This window comes from Callorhinus ursinus, unplaced genomic scaffold (assembly GCF_003265705.2).
Source record: "Callorhinus ursinus isolate GAN/ISIS: 27379988/994484 unplaced genomic scaffold, GSC_fseal_2.0 scaffold1, whole genome shotgun sequence".
NCBI lineage: Eukaryota > Metazoa > Chordata > Mammalia > Carnivora > Otariidae > Callorhinus > Callorhinus ursinus.
The window spans coordinates 101,934,922-101,947,870 of NW_027397063.1; positions in this window are offsets into that span (position 1 = coordinate 101,934,922).

Consider the following 12,949-nt stretch of genomic DNA (forward strand, 5'->3'; position numbering starts at 1 on the left):
AAAATATATTATTTGGTGGTTAAGTATCCAATTTGTGAGTAATCCACAATCTTGGCTGATGTTCCCCTTCTCCTCTTCTGGCTAGATGACTTTTGGCCGTTCTAATCCTTAGGCATATTTCCAGCTATGGGTAGAAAGGGGAAATAAAAAAGGTGAAGATCAAATTAGCCATCTGACCTGCTTGTTATTAGCTCTAGGGAAAGCCTGATGGAAAAAAGGAGTGAAAATTAAACTTGTGGATTATTTGTCAGCCTCAATAACTTCTTTACCTCTAATATTGCCATGGATAATATAGAATTGCTGTTATTGCTCAAATGCCACCATTTCTAGCGTGATATGTTTTTATTGAATAAGTCATGAATACCCATTGATATTCATGGTAGATCATATTCACAGTCGTACAGTCATAACAGGTCCGATTCTGAGGGTCCCTGTTTAGTTTTTACATAATTGTATTTGTGCTATTTTCACTTTACAACTGACCTTCTGTGTTGTCCAAGAATCTATTCAGGATTTTGTGCACAGAAAGTTTTCCATTTCAATCATAACTTCTAAATTAGAGAAGCAATTTAAAGTTTTGGAGTGATTTGTACTAAATCTGTTATGCTCAGAATAAATTTTACTTGAAGGAAAAAAGTCAGAACATGTTTGTAAGTCTTACATTGTGTTGAAAAGCATGAGTGTCTTTCAAACTTCAATGTACGTATTGGTGTTTTTCTTCCATATGATAGTAAGTATAGTCAGATTAGGAGAATGTTCTTCCTTATTATGCAGACACTGAGTATGCTCTCCATTGATTCATTATATGCTTCTCAAAAAGCCCAATATTGAATTACAAAAAGTACTGAGTTTTCCCAGAAGGTTGCTGAAAAACATGTGGAATATTTTACCCTAAAATGTGGTTGCAATTGAATGGCACCGCTTTAAAGAAAATACAATTGTTAGACAAACTCTGCTGATTACCTTGTTCGCCAGCAAATCCTGGCACATGTGTTTTACAGAGGCATAATGGAATTCATTACCACTGAGAGGCAAAAGAGTTGTCATTAAAGTAAAGTAATGTAGTAAAGTCATTAAAGTTGTCATTTTACTTAGGGCAGAATCTGTGAGCAAATTTAAACTTTCCAGTAATTTCAGTATTAAAGGGTAATTACCCTGTGACTCCAGTCAAATACAGTTGAAGTAGAGATGTGATCATTAAATAACTGAAGTAGAGAATTGTAACGTTGAATCATATTTGTTATTTACTCATAAAATCACCCCAAATTTTCCACAAACAATTCAAAAAGTCATCACTAAAAATGCAGAGGGGGAAAAAGTTCCAAGTTTTTGGTTACTTGAATTAGTTAATACTACCTTTACGACTTTTTAAATGCAGTTAATGTTTTAATAGGAATTTAAAGGCATTTTCATTCAAGATATAGGGCTTTTTGCATACACCACTTCCCCAATCCTGCCTTTCTCCCTAACTTGATAGCTAGAAATTTTTACATTTAGGTAGAATTTTCTAAATCATTATTTCTTCTTCCTCTTTTTTTTTTTTATTTGATGGGATTTAGCATTGTAGAATTAGGGTCAAATTAGTATTTACATCAACCAAAAGAATACTTTTGGGAATTTGTGATCTTTGTAAGAAAGAAAACTTTATAAGGCACTTTGGAGAAGATGAGTTGTAGATGTGATATTCCAAAGCTGCTAAATTTAGAAAATTTAGTGTTTACTTTCCCTTTTTAATCAAGTATTAGACATTAGTAATAACTTAGAAACAGAACGACAGTATAAATTCTGATTCTTTTTTCTTTTCTTTATAATGTTCCCTTTTTGTACTATGTTTTAGTCCTCTATTGCTGTATAACAATTTACCTCCCAAAACATAGTGGCTTAAAACAACAATCATTTATCATCTCACAGTTTTGGTGAGTCAGTGATGTGAAAGCCATATAGCTGGGAGAATCTGAGTCAAGGTCTCCCATTACCTTGCAATCCAGACGCTGGATGGAGCTGCACCATCTTAAGGCTTGACTGAGGTTGGAAGATGTGCTTCCAAATTCATTCTTATGGCTATTGGCAAGAGATTTCAGTTCTAGTTGCCAAGGAACTCAGTTCCTCACTGTGCGGGCCTTTCCAGAGTTATTTGAATGTCCTTATGACATGGCAGATGGCACCCCAGAGAGAGAGAATCAAGGAAATCCCCTTCCTTTTTTGTTTTTTTTTTTCTCTCTTTCTCTCCCAGTCCAGGCTAAAGATAAGCCCCAGACATAGAACTAGCTATCATAGCAAAAGTGGTTGCACAGATCCCTAAAATCCTGAAAGATAATCTGTTACTCTGGCCAGTGATTATGGGGGGAAATTGTTTTTTCTTCTAACACTTTTTGCCCTGAGAATAGCCCTGGTTTCAAGGAATTAGGTGATGGTGGGAGGAGTTAAAACTGAGAGAAAACCATTTTTCTTCTCAGAGAAAACTGGCCTCTGGGAGTTGTAAAGTGAGGAGAAATTCATGAAGAGAGAGCTAGAAAAGCAGATCTCCCTATTTGGTGTATGAACTGAGACAACCCCAGTGTTAACCCCATGACTGCATTGCATGAGTGGAACAGACAAAAGCATAGCAAAGATTTTGAGAACTCTATTATCACATAAACTGCGCTGTGTCCCAGATTAACTCCTGAGTTGAAAGACTCAAATATAACAGGGTTTTAAAAAACTGAATTGACACTGGAACCAGTACCCACAGAAAATAAGACAGAACTTGCATTCTGAACCACATGGGTGGATTTCTTTTTAACCAAAACAGTCAACCTTCTGAGGGTTTTTATTGGGCCCCTAATCTCACAACATATTTAAAGTCTCCATAATAACATCCAAAATTATCTCACATAATTTTACAAAACGAATATGTGACCAATTCTCAATGGAAAAGCAAATCAACAGATGCAAACTCTGGGATTCCTCAAGTGTTGGAATTATCAGATATCAACCTTGAAATTGGTTTTATAACTATGAAAATAATGTAAATATTCATAAAAATAGAAAATATCATTTTAATGGAAAATATATTGGAAATAACTATTTTTTTAAAGATTTTATTTGACAGAGAGTGCACAAGCAGGGGGAGCAGCAGGTAGGGGGAGAATCAGGCTCCCCACTGATCAGGGATCCTGATGCGGGGCTCAATCCCAGGACCCATGAGATCATGACCTGAGCCAAAGGCAGACGCTTAACTGACTGAGCCACCCAGGTGCCCTGGAACTAACTTAAATGGATGTACTAAATAGCAGAAGGGGGATGACCGAGGAGAGAGGGTCGTGGACTTAAAAATAGTAAAATAAAAATTACCCACTCTGAAGAACAGTGAAAAGAGATTGAAAGAAAAATAGAGCTTCACAGACATGCAGGACAAGGACAAAATGTCGAAAATTTGGGTCACTGGAGTCAGGGAAGGAGAGAAAACTTGGAATGGAAAAAAAATTTACTTGAAAAAAAGATGAAAACTTCCCAAATTTGGTAAAAGACATAAGTTTATAGACTCAAGCTCACCACACTCTAAACATAATAAAATCATGTTCAGACATACTATAATTAAACTGCTGAAAACAAAAGATAAATCATGAAAACAGCCAAGGAAAAGCAAAATACTACTTGTGGTAGAACAATTATTTAAATAACAGCACATTTCTCATAAGAAACCATAAAAGCTGGAAGGCAGTAGGAAAGCATCACTAAATTGCTGGGGGAAAAAAAAGTTTTATATCAAATTCTATATCAAAAGAAAATATTCAAAAATAAAGACATTCTCAGAGGGGAAACTATTTTCCAGCAGATTCACTCTAAAAGAAATACTACAGAAAGTTCCTCAAGTTGAAGGAAAATGATATGAGAATCAAACTTGGAACTTTGGAAATGAAAGAAAAACAGAAATGATAAATATCAGGATAAATAGACTTTTTCCTATCTTTTTCTATTAGAAAAAATGATTATTGAAAGCAAAAATTATAACATTTCTTGGTGGTGGTTTCAATGTATAAATAAAATATATATAACAATTATAACAGGGTAGGGAATGAAGACACCTATATAATTGTGATGTTTCTACTTTTATTTGAAGTTGAAAAATTTTAAGACTATGAAAGGAGATTGTGAAAGTTGTGTGTGTGTTATATATGTGAATATATGTTTGATATATAAATATCTGATAAAATCCCTAAAAAGGCTACTAAAACATAATGGAAAAAATATAGACAAAAAGCCAGTAAGTGGAATTTAAAAATGAATCCAACAAAAAGCATGGAAGTCAAAAAGAGTAGGCAAAACAAAATGGTGAATATAAATTATATCAATAATTGCATTAAACATAAATGGTCTGAACACTAAAAAAGATTGTCAGATTGAAAACAATGACATATTTACTCTAATAAAACAGATAAGTTAAAAGAAAGGAAATGCTCTTCCATACAATCACCAATCAAAAGAAATTTGTGGTGGCTATATTAATGCAACTAATACCAGGCAAAGAAAATTACCAGGAGTAGAGAGGAGCATTAGATAATGCTAAATGGGTCAGTTCATGAAGTTTAAACAATACTAAATATACATGCATCTAACAAAGTTGTGGTGAGCAGAATTCCAAAATGACTACCACCCTACCGGCTGGTATACATACCCTGTATAATTTCTTCTAAGTGTGGGCAAGACTTGCAACATGTTAGGATATTTCTTTTGGAACTAGTTTACATTATCTGGCAAAGATGAAGGGATTTTGCAGATGGAATTAAAGTTTCCAAGTCAGTTTTTTACTTTGTTAATCAAAAGGAAGATTTTCCTTTGTGAGTCTGATTTAATCAGGAAAAACAAAACCTCTTAAACGAGTAACTGGTCTTTTCCTAAACAGAAAAACTCTCCTGCTGGCTTTGAAAGAAGTATGGCACCATGTTGTGAGAGGGTCTGTGGAAGCGCTCTATGGAAGGAATTGTGGGGGCCTCTGGGAGTTAAGAATGATCCCCAGTCAGTAACCAGCAAGAAAACTGGGACCTCAGATATACAACATCGAGAAACTAAATGATCTTGCAAGAGGACCTCAAGTCTCAGATGCCATCACTGATGTGGCTAGCAACATTTTAGCCTTGTAAGACCCTGAGCTGAAGTCTTGACCCACAGAAACTGGGAAATAATAAATGGCTATTATTTTACACTACTAAATTTGTAGTGATATGTTAGGCAACAACAGAAAACTAATACAAGAGCTTCAAAATACACAAAGGAAAAAAATTGGAACTGAATGGAGAAATAGCAAATCCAAGATTGTAGCTGGAAATGTTAACATTCCTAGATCAAACAGAATCAGCAAGGCTATAGAGAACCCAAACTCATTCAACCAACTCAGACTAATTTACATTTATAAAATGCTGTCCCCAACTACAGAGTATATATTCTTTTCAACTGCACATGAAACATTTACATTAAAAAATATTCTAGACTAGGGCGCCTGGGTGGCTCAGTTGGTTAAGCGACTGTCTTCGGCTCAGGTCATGATCCTGGAGTCCCAGGATCGGGTCCCGCATCGGGCTCCCCGCTTAGCGGGGAGTCTGCTCCCTCTGACCCTCCCCCCTCTCATGTGCACTCTCTCTCTCTCTCTCGTTCTCGCTCTCTCAAGTAAGTAAATAAAATCTTTGAAAAAAAAATATTCTAGACTATAAAACCAACCTAAATTTAAAAGACTTGTAATTATATAAAATATGTTCCATAACATACAAGAATTGAACTAGAAATTAAAAACAGATAACGGGGGCGCCTGGGTGGCTCAGTTGGTTAAGCGACTGCCTTCCGCTCAGGTCATGATCCTGGAGTCCCTGGATCGAGTCCCGCATCGGGCTCCCTGCTCAGCAGGGAGTCTGCTTCTCCCTCTGACCCTTCCCCCCCTCATGTGCTTTCTCTCTCTCTCATTCTCTCTCTCTCAAATAAATAAATAAAATCTTAAAAAAAAAACAGATAACGGAAAAATCCCCAAATATTTGGAAATGAACACCATACTTATAACCTATGGGTCAAAAGAGGGATTCTCAACAGAAAGTAGAAAATATGTTTAGCTGAATGAAAATGAAAATACAACTTAGCAAAATTTCTGGGATATAGCTAAAGCAGTGCTTACAGGGAAATTAATAGCAGTGAAGTCTTATATTAGACAACAAACAAACAAAAACCTCTCATACTGATAAGCTTTATCTCAGGAAACTAGAAAATGAAAAGCCAATTAAATCCAAAGTAAGTAGAGAGGATGTAAGAGTAGAAATCAATGAAATTGAATATAGGAAGACAATACAGAAAATCTGTGAAACCAAAAGCTAATTCTTTGAAAAGATAAGGTTGATAAATCTTTACCAGAGCTAAACAAGCAAAAAAACCACAAGTTACAAAAATCTAAAATATAAGAAACATCACTGCAGATCTATAGATATTTTTAAAAAGTAATGATTGAATACTATGAACAACTCTTTGCCCATAAATTTAAGAATTTAAATGAAATGGATCAATTCCTTAAGGTAGAAATATCAATTTTATGCAACTTGAACCGTGAAACTTCCCAACTTATTTTGTGAGACCAACATAACCGCAATACCAAGATCAAAGACAAGAAAGTTCCAAATCAGTATAACTCATGAATGTGGGCACAAATCCTGAAACCGTATCAGTCAATCAAATACAGAAATAATTATAAAAAAAGATAAAACATCACAACCAATTGGGATTTATGAAGAATAGAAGTAAATTGACCACAGATGGGGGGGGGCTATCTTTAATTTCAATTCACATGAATGTCTGTAGAAAATCCCCAAGAATCTACAAAAATTCCAGACATCAAGTCATATCATCCATTCATATTTCACAATAACTCTAAAAGATGAAGACACCTTAAAAAAAAAAACTTCTGTTCTTCAAAAAACACTATTATAATGAAAAGATAGGTTTTCATTTGTAAAACTTGTTTTATGAAAGACCTATACCCAGAATATATAAAGTACTATCAAGACTCAAGGATAAGAAAACAACCTTTTAAATGGGAAAAAGGATTAACTGAGGCATCATCAAAAAAGATATAGATTGCAAATAAACACATTAAAGATGCTCAACATCATTAGTCATTAGGGAAACGCAAAATAAAACAGAGATGAGATTTCACTTTTAACAGAATGGCTAAATTCAAGAAAACTAACACAAGTGCTGATGAAGATGCAGAGCAACTATAACTCTTAAATGTTTCTTGTCCAAATGCAAAATGGTACAGCCACCTTGGAAAATGTTAGAAGTTGATTATAATGTTAAAAAAAAAAGAAAAAACATATCATATAATCCAATGGTGGAACTTTTATTTATCCAAGAAAAATAAAAGCTTTTTCACAAAAACTCATTCATAAGTGTTTATAGCAGCTTTACTTATAATTGCCAGAAACTGGAAAGAACAAAAATATTCAACTGGTGAATAGTTAACTGTAGTATATCACACAATGGGTTATTGTTCAACAATGAAAGCAACAAACTACTGATGTAGTCAACAACATGGATAAATCTTGAATTCATTACGCTAAGCGAAAGAAACCAGACTCAAAAGACTATAATTTGTGTTGACTTTTTTGCACAGCATTAGGTAGAGGTCAATTTTTTTTTCCTATACAGCTGAGCAATTGTCCCAATTAATTGAAAAGTCAATGTCACATACCTCATAAGTGAAGTTTCCATATTGCTTCAGTCTGTTACGAGACTCTTAATTTCCACAGACTGATTTTTTTTTCTCCCTACACCAATATTGCATTGTTGTATTTATTGGTGCTTTATATCTATTTTACTTTTTAAAATTTTAATCAAGTTTCATACTTCTTTCAAGTTTTATACATCATTGTTAAAATTGTTCTTAGGTACTTATGTATTTGAATTACATTTTTGAAATTACATTTCTAAATTGTGTATAGCAAAACCATTTATTTACATATACTGACTGTGTCTACCAAACTTGCCAATTCTAATAATTTATTTGGACTCCCTTTGGATTTTTGAGGTAGACAATTTTATTACCTGAGATTAATGAAGGTTTTTTTTTTCCTTTTCAACATTTCCACACAAATTTATATATATAAATATAAACTATATATACATGTATATTCTATATAACATGTATATATATTTATACAGAAAAGTACATACATAAAATTTGCTCTCTTACTAGCCAGAGATTGAACACAAGTGAGGACAATGAACGCTACGGTTATGTTCCTGATTTTAAAAGCACAGCGTCAACACTGCCCCATCATGTAAGATGTTTGCCTTAAGTTTTTGTGGGATGCTATATCAAGGCAAAGAAGTTTCCTTTTATTCCTAGTTGGCTAAATTTTTTTAAAAATTGATGATTAATTGTTGAATGTTATCAAAAGTTTTTTGTTCCTGTATTGAGATATTTGAATAGCTTTTCTCCTGTAATATATTAGTATTTTGCTGTGATTATTGACTTAATTTTCTAGTGTTAAATCCAAACTGAATTTGTGGAATAAATCCACCTCGGTCCTGATGAAGCATCTTTTTACTTTTATATGTTACTTGATTCAGGTTTCTGTTTAATTTTGCATCCTAATTCATGAGATCTAATGAAGTATAATTTTCTTCCTCATACTATCTTTGTTGAGTTTAGTGTCAAAGTTATGTATCAAATTTATAAAATAGTGTGGTAGTTACTCTTTTCTACATTCTGTAATAGTGTATTTATGATTGGAGTATCTTTTCCTGATAAAACAATCATGGTCTGATGTCTTTGTGAGAAGATTTTTACAATTGTATTTTTTTTGTTGTTGTTATTTGTGCTTTCTTTTTGGCTCTATTTTGTTTGGTAGACTATAGAAAACTATACAGTTTTCTGTATATAGTTGCATATGTATAGATTTCTATTTACAGAGGCACCTGGGTGGCTCAGTCAGTTAAGTGTCTGCCTTCAGCTCAGGCTGTGATCCCAGAGTCTTGGGCTGGAGCCCCATGTCCTCCCTCCACCCTGCCCCTCCACCCCCTCACACTCTCTCTCAAATAAATAAATCTAAAAAAAAAAATCTAAAATATTTCTATCTACATTTGCAATATATAAAACTATTGTAAAGTTATTCAGAAAACACAATTAAAATTTTTGTTTTCTATTTTTAAATTTATGTAAAGTAAAATTAACTCTTTGTTATATAGTTCTGTAAGTTTTGAAAAATGAATAGAGTTGTGTGACCACTACCACAATCTAGATAAAGAGCCGTCCCACTATCTGGAAAAAAAAAAATCCTTTTTGTTGCCCCATTGTAGTCCACTTCTCCCCACCAGCCTTTACCATAATTAACCATTGAACTGTTCATCTCTACATGTTTGCATTTTCCAGAACATCACAAAAACAAAATCATATGATTTTCCTGCTTAAAAGTGCATGGTTTTATTTTTTGATCGTTTTTTTCCTTTTTAAAATATAAATAATCGACAGCATAATATTAGTTTCAGGTGTACAGTATAGTGGTTCAATGATTCTATGCATTTCTTAGTGCTTGTCAAGATAAGTGTGTTCTTTTTTTCCTGTTTCAAGTTTTTATTTAAATTTTAGTTAACATATAGTATAATATTAGTTTCAGGAGTAGAATTTAGTAATTCATCACTTATGTGTAAGACCCAGTGCTCATCACAAGTGCCCTCCTTAAGACCCATCACCCATTTAGCCCCACCCCCCACCCCCCCCAGCAACCTTCAGTTTGCTTCCTATAGTTGAGTCTCCTATAGTTTGCCTCCCTCTTTTTTTTTCTGTTCCCTTTCCCCTATGTTCATCTTGTTTCCTAAATTCCACATATGAGATAAATTATCTGGCACTTGTCTGTCTCTGACTTATTTCACTTAGGATAATATACTCTAACTCTTACCACATCATTACAAAGGGCAAGATTTCATTGTTTTTGATGACTGAGCAATATTCCAGAATATTTTCACCCATGTCATTTTTCTGTTCTAAGTTCTTATCCAGAATACCAGGTTGCATTTAATCATCATGTCTCCTTAGTGTCCTTTAATCTGGGATATTTTCCTGGGCTTTCCATATCACTCATGACCTTAACACTTTGGAGGAGTACTCATCAGGTACTTTGTAGAATGTCCCTCAGAAAGTAGGGTGTTGGAAATCTTTATTGATTTTAGGCAGTAGTTATCAATACTAGCTTTTTCAATAATCCACTGAGCTATACACATTGTTTTATGCATGTAATAGTTGCCTAGGGATGCTACAGAGACTCTAGGGCAAAATCCATTCCTTCCCTCTCTACCTTCTCGTGGCTGCCAGCACTCCTGGGCTTGAGATGGTGTCACTTCAGTCTCAGCCTCCATATTCATGTCAGCCTTGCATCTATGTGTGTCTAATCTCTCTCCACCTCTTTTACAAAAACACTTAAGATGACATTTAGGGCCCACCTGGACAATTCAGGATAATCTCTCAAAATTCTTAATCGTATATGCAAAGACACATTTTTCCAAAATTGATAACATTACAGATTCTGGGTATTTGAACATAGACCTATCTTTAGGAAACATTAGCAGGCCAGCAAAATGCACTTTTCTGTTTGCATATTGTGTATTTTAAAATGTTAAAAGATAAAATGATAAGACACAAACTAGAAGGGAGCTTTTTTGTCACTTATGTTTTATTTAATTTTTCACACAGATTTTGCTGCAACAGGTAAGTGTTCTCAAGGGACATTGCACAGATTAGAAAGACTGCCAGTTGAAGTTCCAAAATCATTTGTGAAATATATAGGGATGTTCTGGATTAAGCCCAAATTTATGAAACTTTGCCAGATGAAACTCTAGTCTGACCTTCATAGCTGAGCTGTGTTGTTCTGGGACCTATGATGATGAATTCTATGTTTGTTATTATATCATGCTTTTTTGTTTAATTGAAATATAGTTGACAAATAATATTACATTAGCTTCAGATGTACAACATAGTGATTCAAAGTCTATAGTTTGTTTCTGTGCTGATGAGAAGATTATCCTCTGTCACCATACAATATTTAAATAATGATTGACTATATTTCCTATGCTATATATTTATCCTCATGACTGACATCCTACATAATTAGAAGCCTCGATCTCCCATTCACCATCACTTATGTGGCCATCCCCCCACCAGCATTTCCTGTAACAACTACCATTCTCTCTCTGAAGTAGAGCTTGTTTCTTCTTTCATTCATTTTGTTCTTTACATTTCATATAAAAGTGAAATCATATGGTATTTGTCTTTCTCTGACTTATTTCACTTAGCTTACTACCATTACATCATCCATGTTGTTGCCAGAGGCAATATCTCATTACTTTTTATGGCTGAATAATATTCCATTATGTATTTCCATATATACATAAATATACCAATATGAATATGTGTATAGAAGTATACAACAAATCTTTGTAATTCCTTAAATTCTTAATGGACAATTGGGTTGCCTCAATACCTTGGTTTTTTAATTATCCTGCAATCAATATACGAGTGCCTAGATCCTTCCCATGACTGTTCTTGTTGTGTTTAGGTAAATACCCTGTAGTGGAATTACTGGGTCATATTGGCATTTTTATTTGAGTTTTCTAAGGAACCTCCATTCAGTTTTCCACAGTGTGGTGACACCAATTTACATGCACACCAAGAGTCCATGAGTATTCCTTTTTGTCCACATCCTTGCAAACACTTGTTGTTTCTCATCCTTTTTGATCCTAGCCACTGTGTCAGGTGTAAGGTGAAATCACATTGTCATTTTGATTTGCAATTCCTTGGTAATTAGTGATGTTGAGTATGTTGTATATGTTCTCTGGCTATCAGCATGTCTTTGGAAAATGTCTATTCAGGTCCCTTGCCCATTTTGTAATCAAATTATTTGTTATTTGTTTTTGTTTGTGTATTGGTGTTGAGTTGTATAAGTTCTTTATGTATTTTGAACTGGAACACCTTATTGAATATGTCATTTGCAAATATCTTCTCCCCTTCTTTAGGTTGCCTTTTCATTCCGTTGATTGTTTCCTGCACTGTGCCAAAGCTCTTTAATTTGTTGTAGACCTAGTAGTTGGTTGTGGCTTTTGTTTCCCTTGGCTGAGGAAACCAATCTAAGAAAATGTTGCTAAAGCTGACATCAAAGGACATACTGCCTCTTTTTCCTTCCAGGAATTTTATGGTTTCAGGTCACGCATTCAGGTCTCTAGCATATTTTGAGATTATTTTTATATTTGGTGTGAGAAAGTGGTCTGGTTTTCTTCTTTTTTTATTTTTAAGATTTTACTTATTGAGAGAGAGAGTGTGTGTGGGGGGGAGCGGAGGGAGAGGGACGAGCAGAACCCGTGCTGGGCATGGAGCCCGACACAGGGCTTGATCCCATGACCCTGAAATTATGACCTGAGCCAAAATCAAGAGTCCCAGCTTAACCAACTGAGCCACCCAGGTGCCCCTGGTTTCCTTTTTTTTTTTTTTTTTTTTACAGGTAGCTGCATAGGTTGCCCAGCACCCTTTGTTGAAGCGATGGTCTTTCTCCCATTATATGTCTTTGCCTACTTTGAATTAATGAATTAATTGACAGTCATAGAGTGGGTTTATTTCTGGCCTCTCTGTTGTGTCCCCTATATCTGCGAGTTTATTTTTGTGCCAAGACCTTCCTATTCTGATGATGACAGCTTTGTCCTATGTCTCAAAATCTAGGATTGCTCTGCCTCTGGGTTTGTTCTTTTTCCTTCAGATTGCTTTGGCTCTTCAGGATCATTTGTCATCCCATGCAAATTCTAGTACTATTGGTTCTAGTTTTGTGAAAAATGCTATTGGGATGTGGAAAGGGATTGCATGGAATCTGAAGATTGCTTTGGGCTCTATGAACCTAGTTAAAAATATGAATTCTTGCAATCCATGAGCATGGACTATCTGTCAATT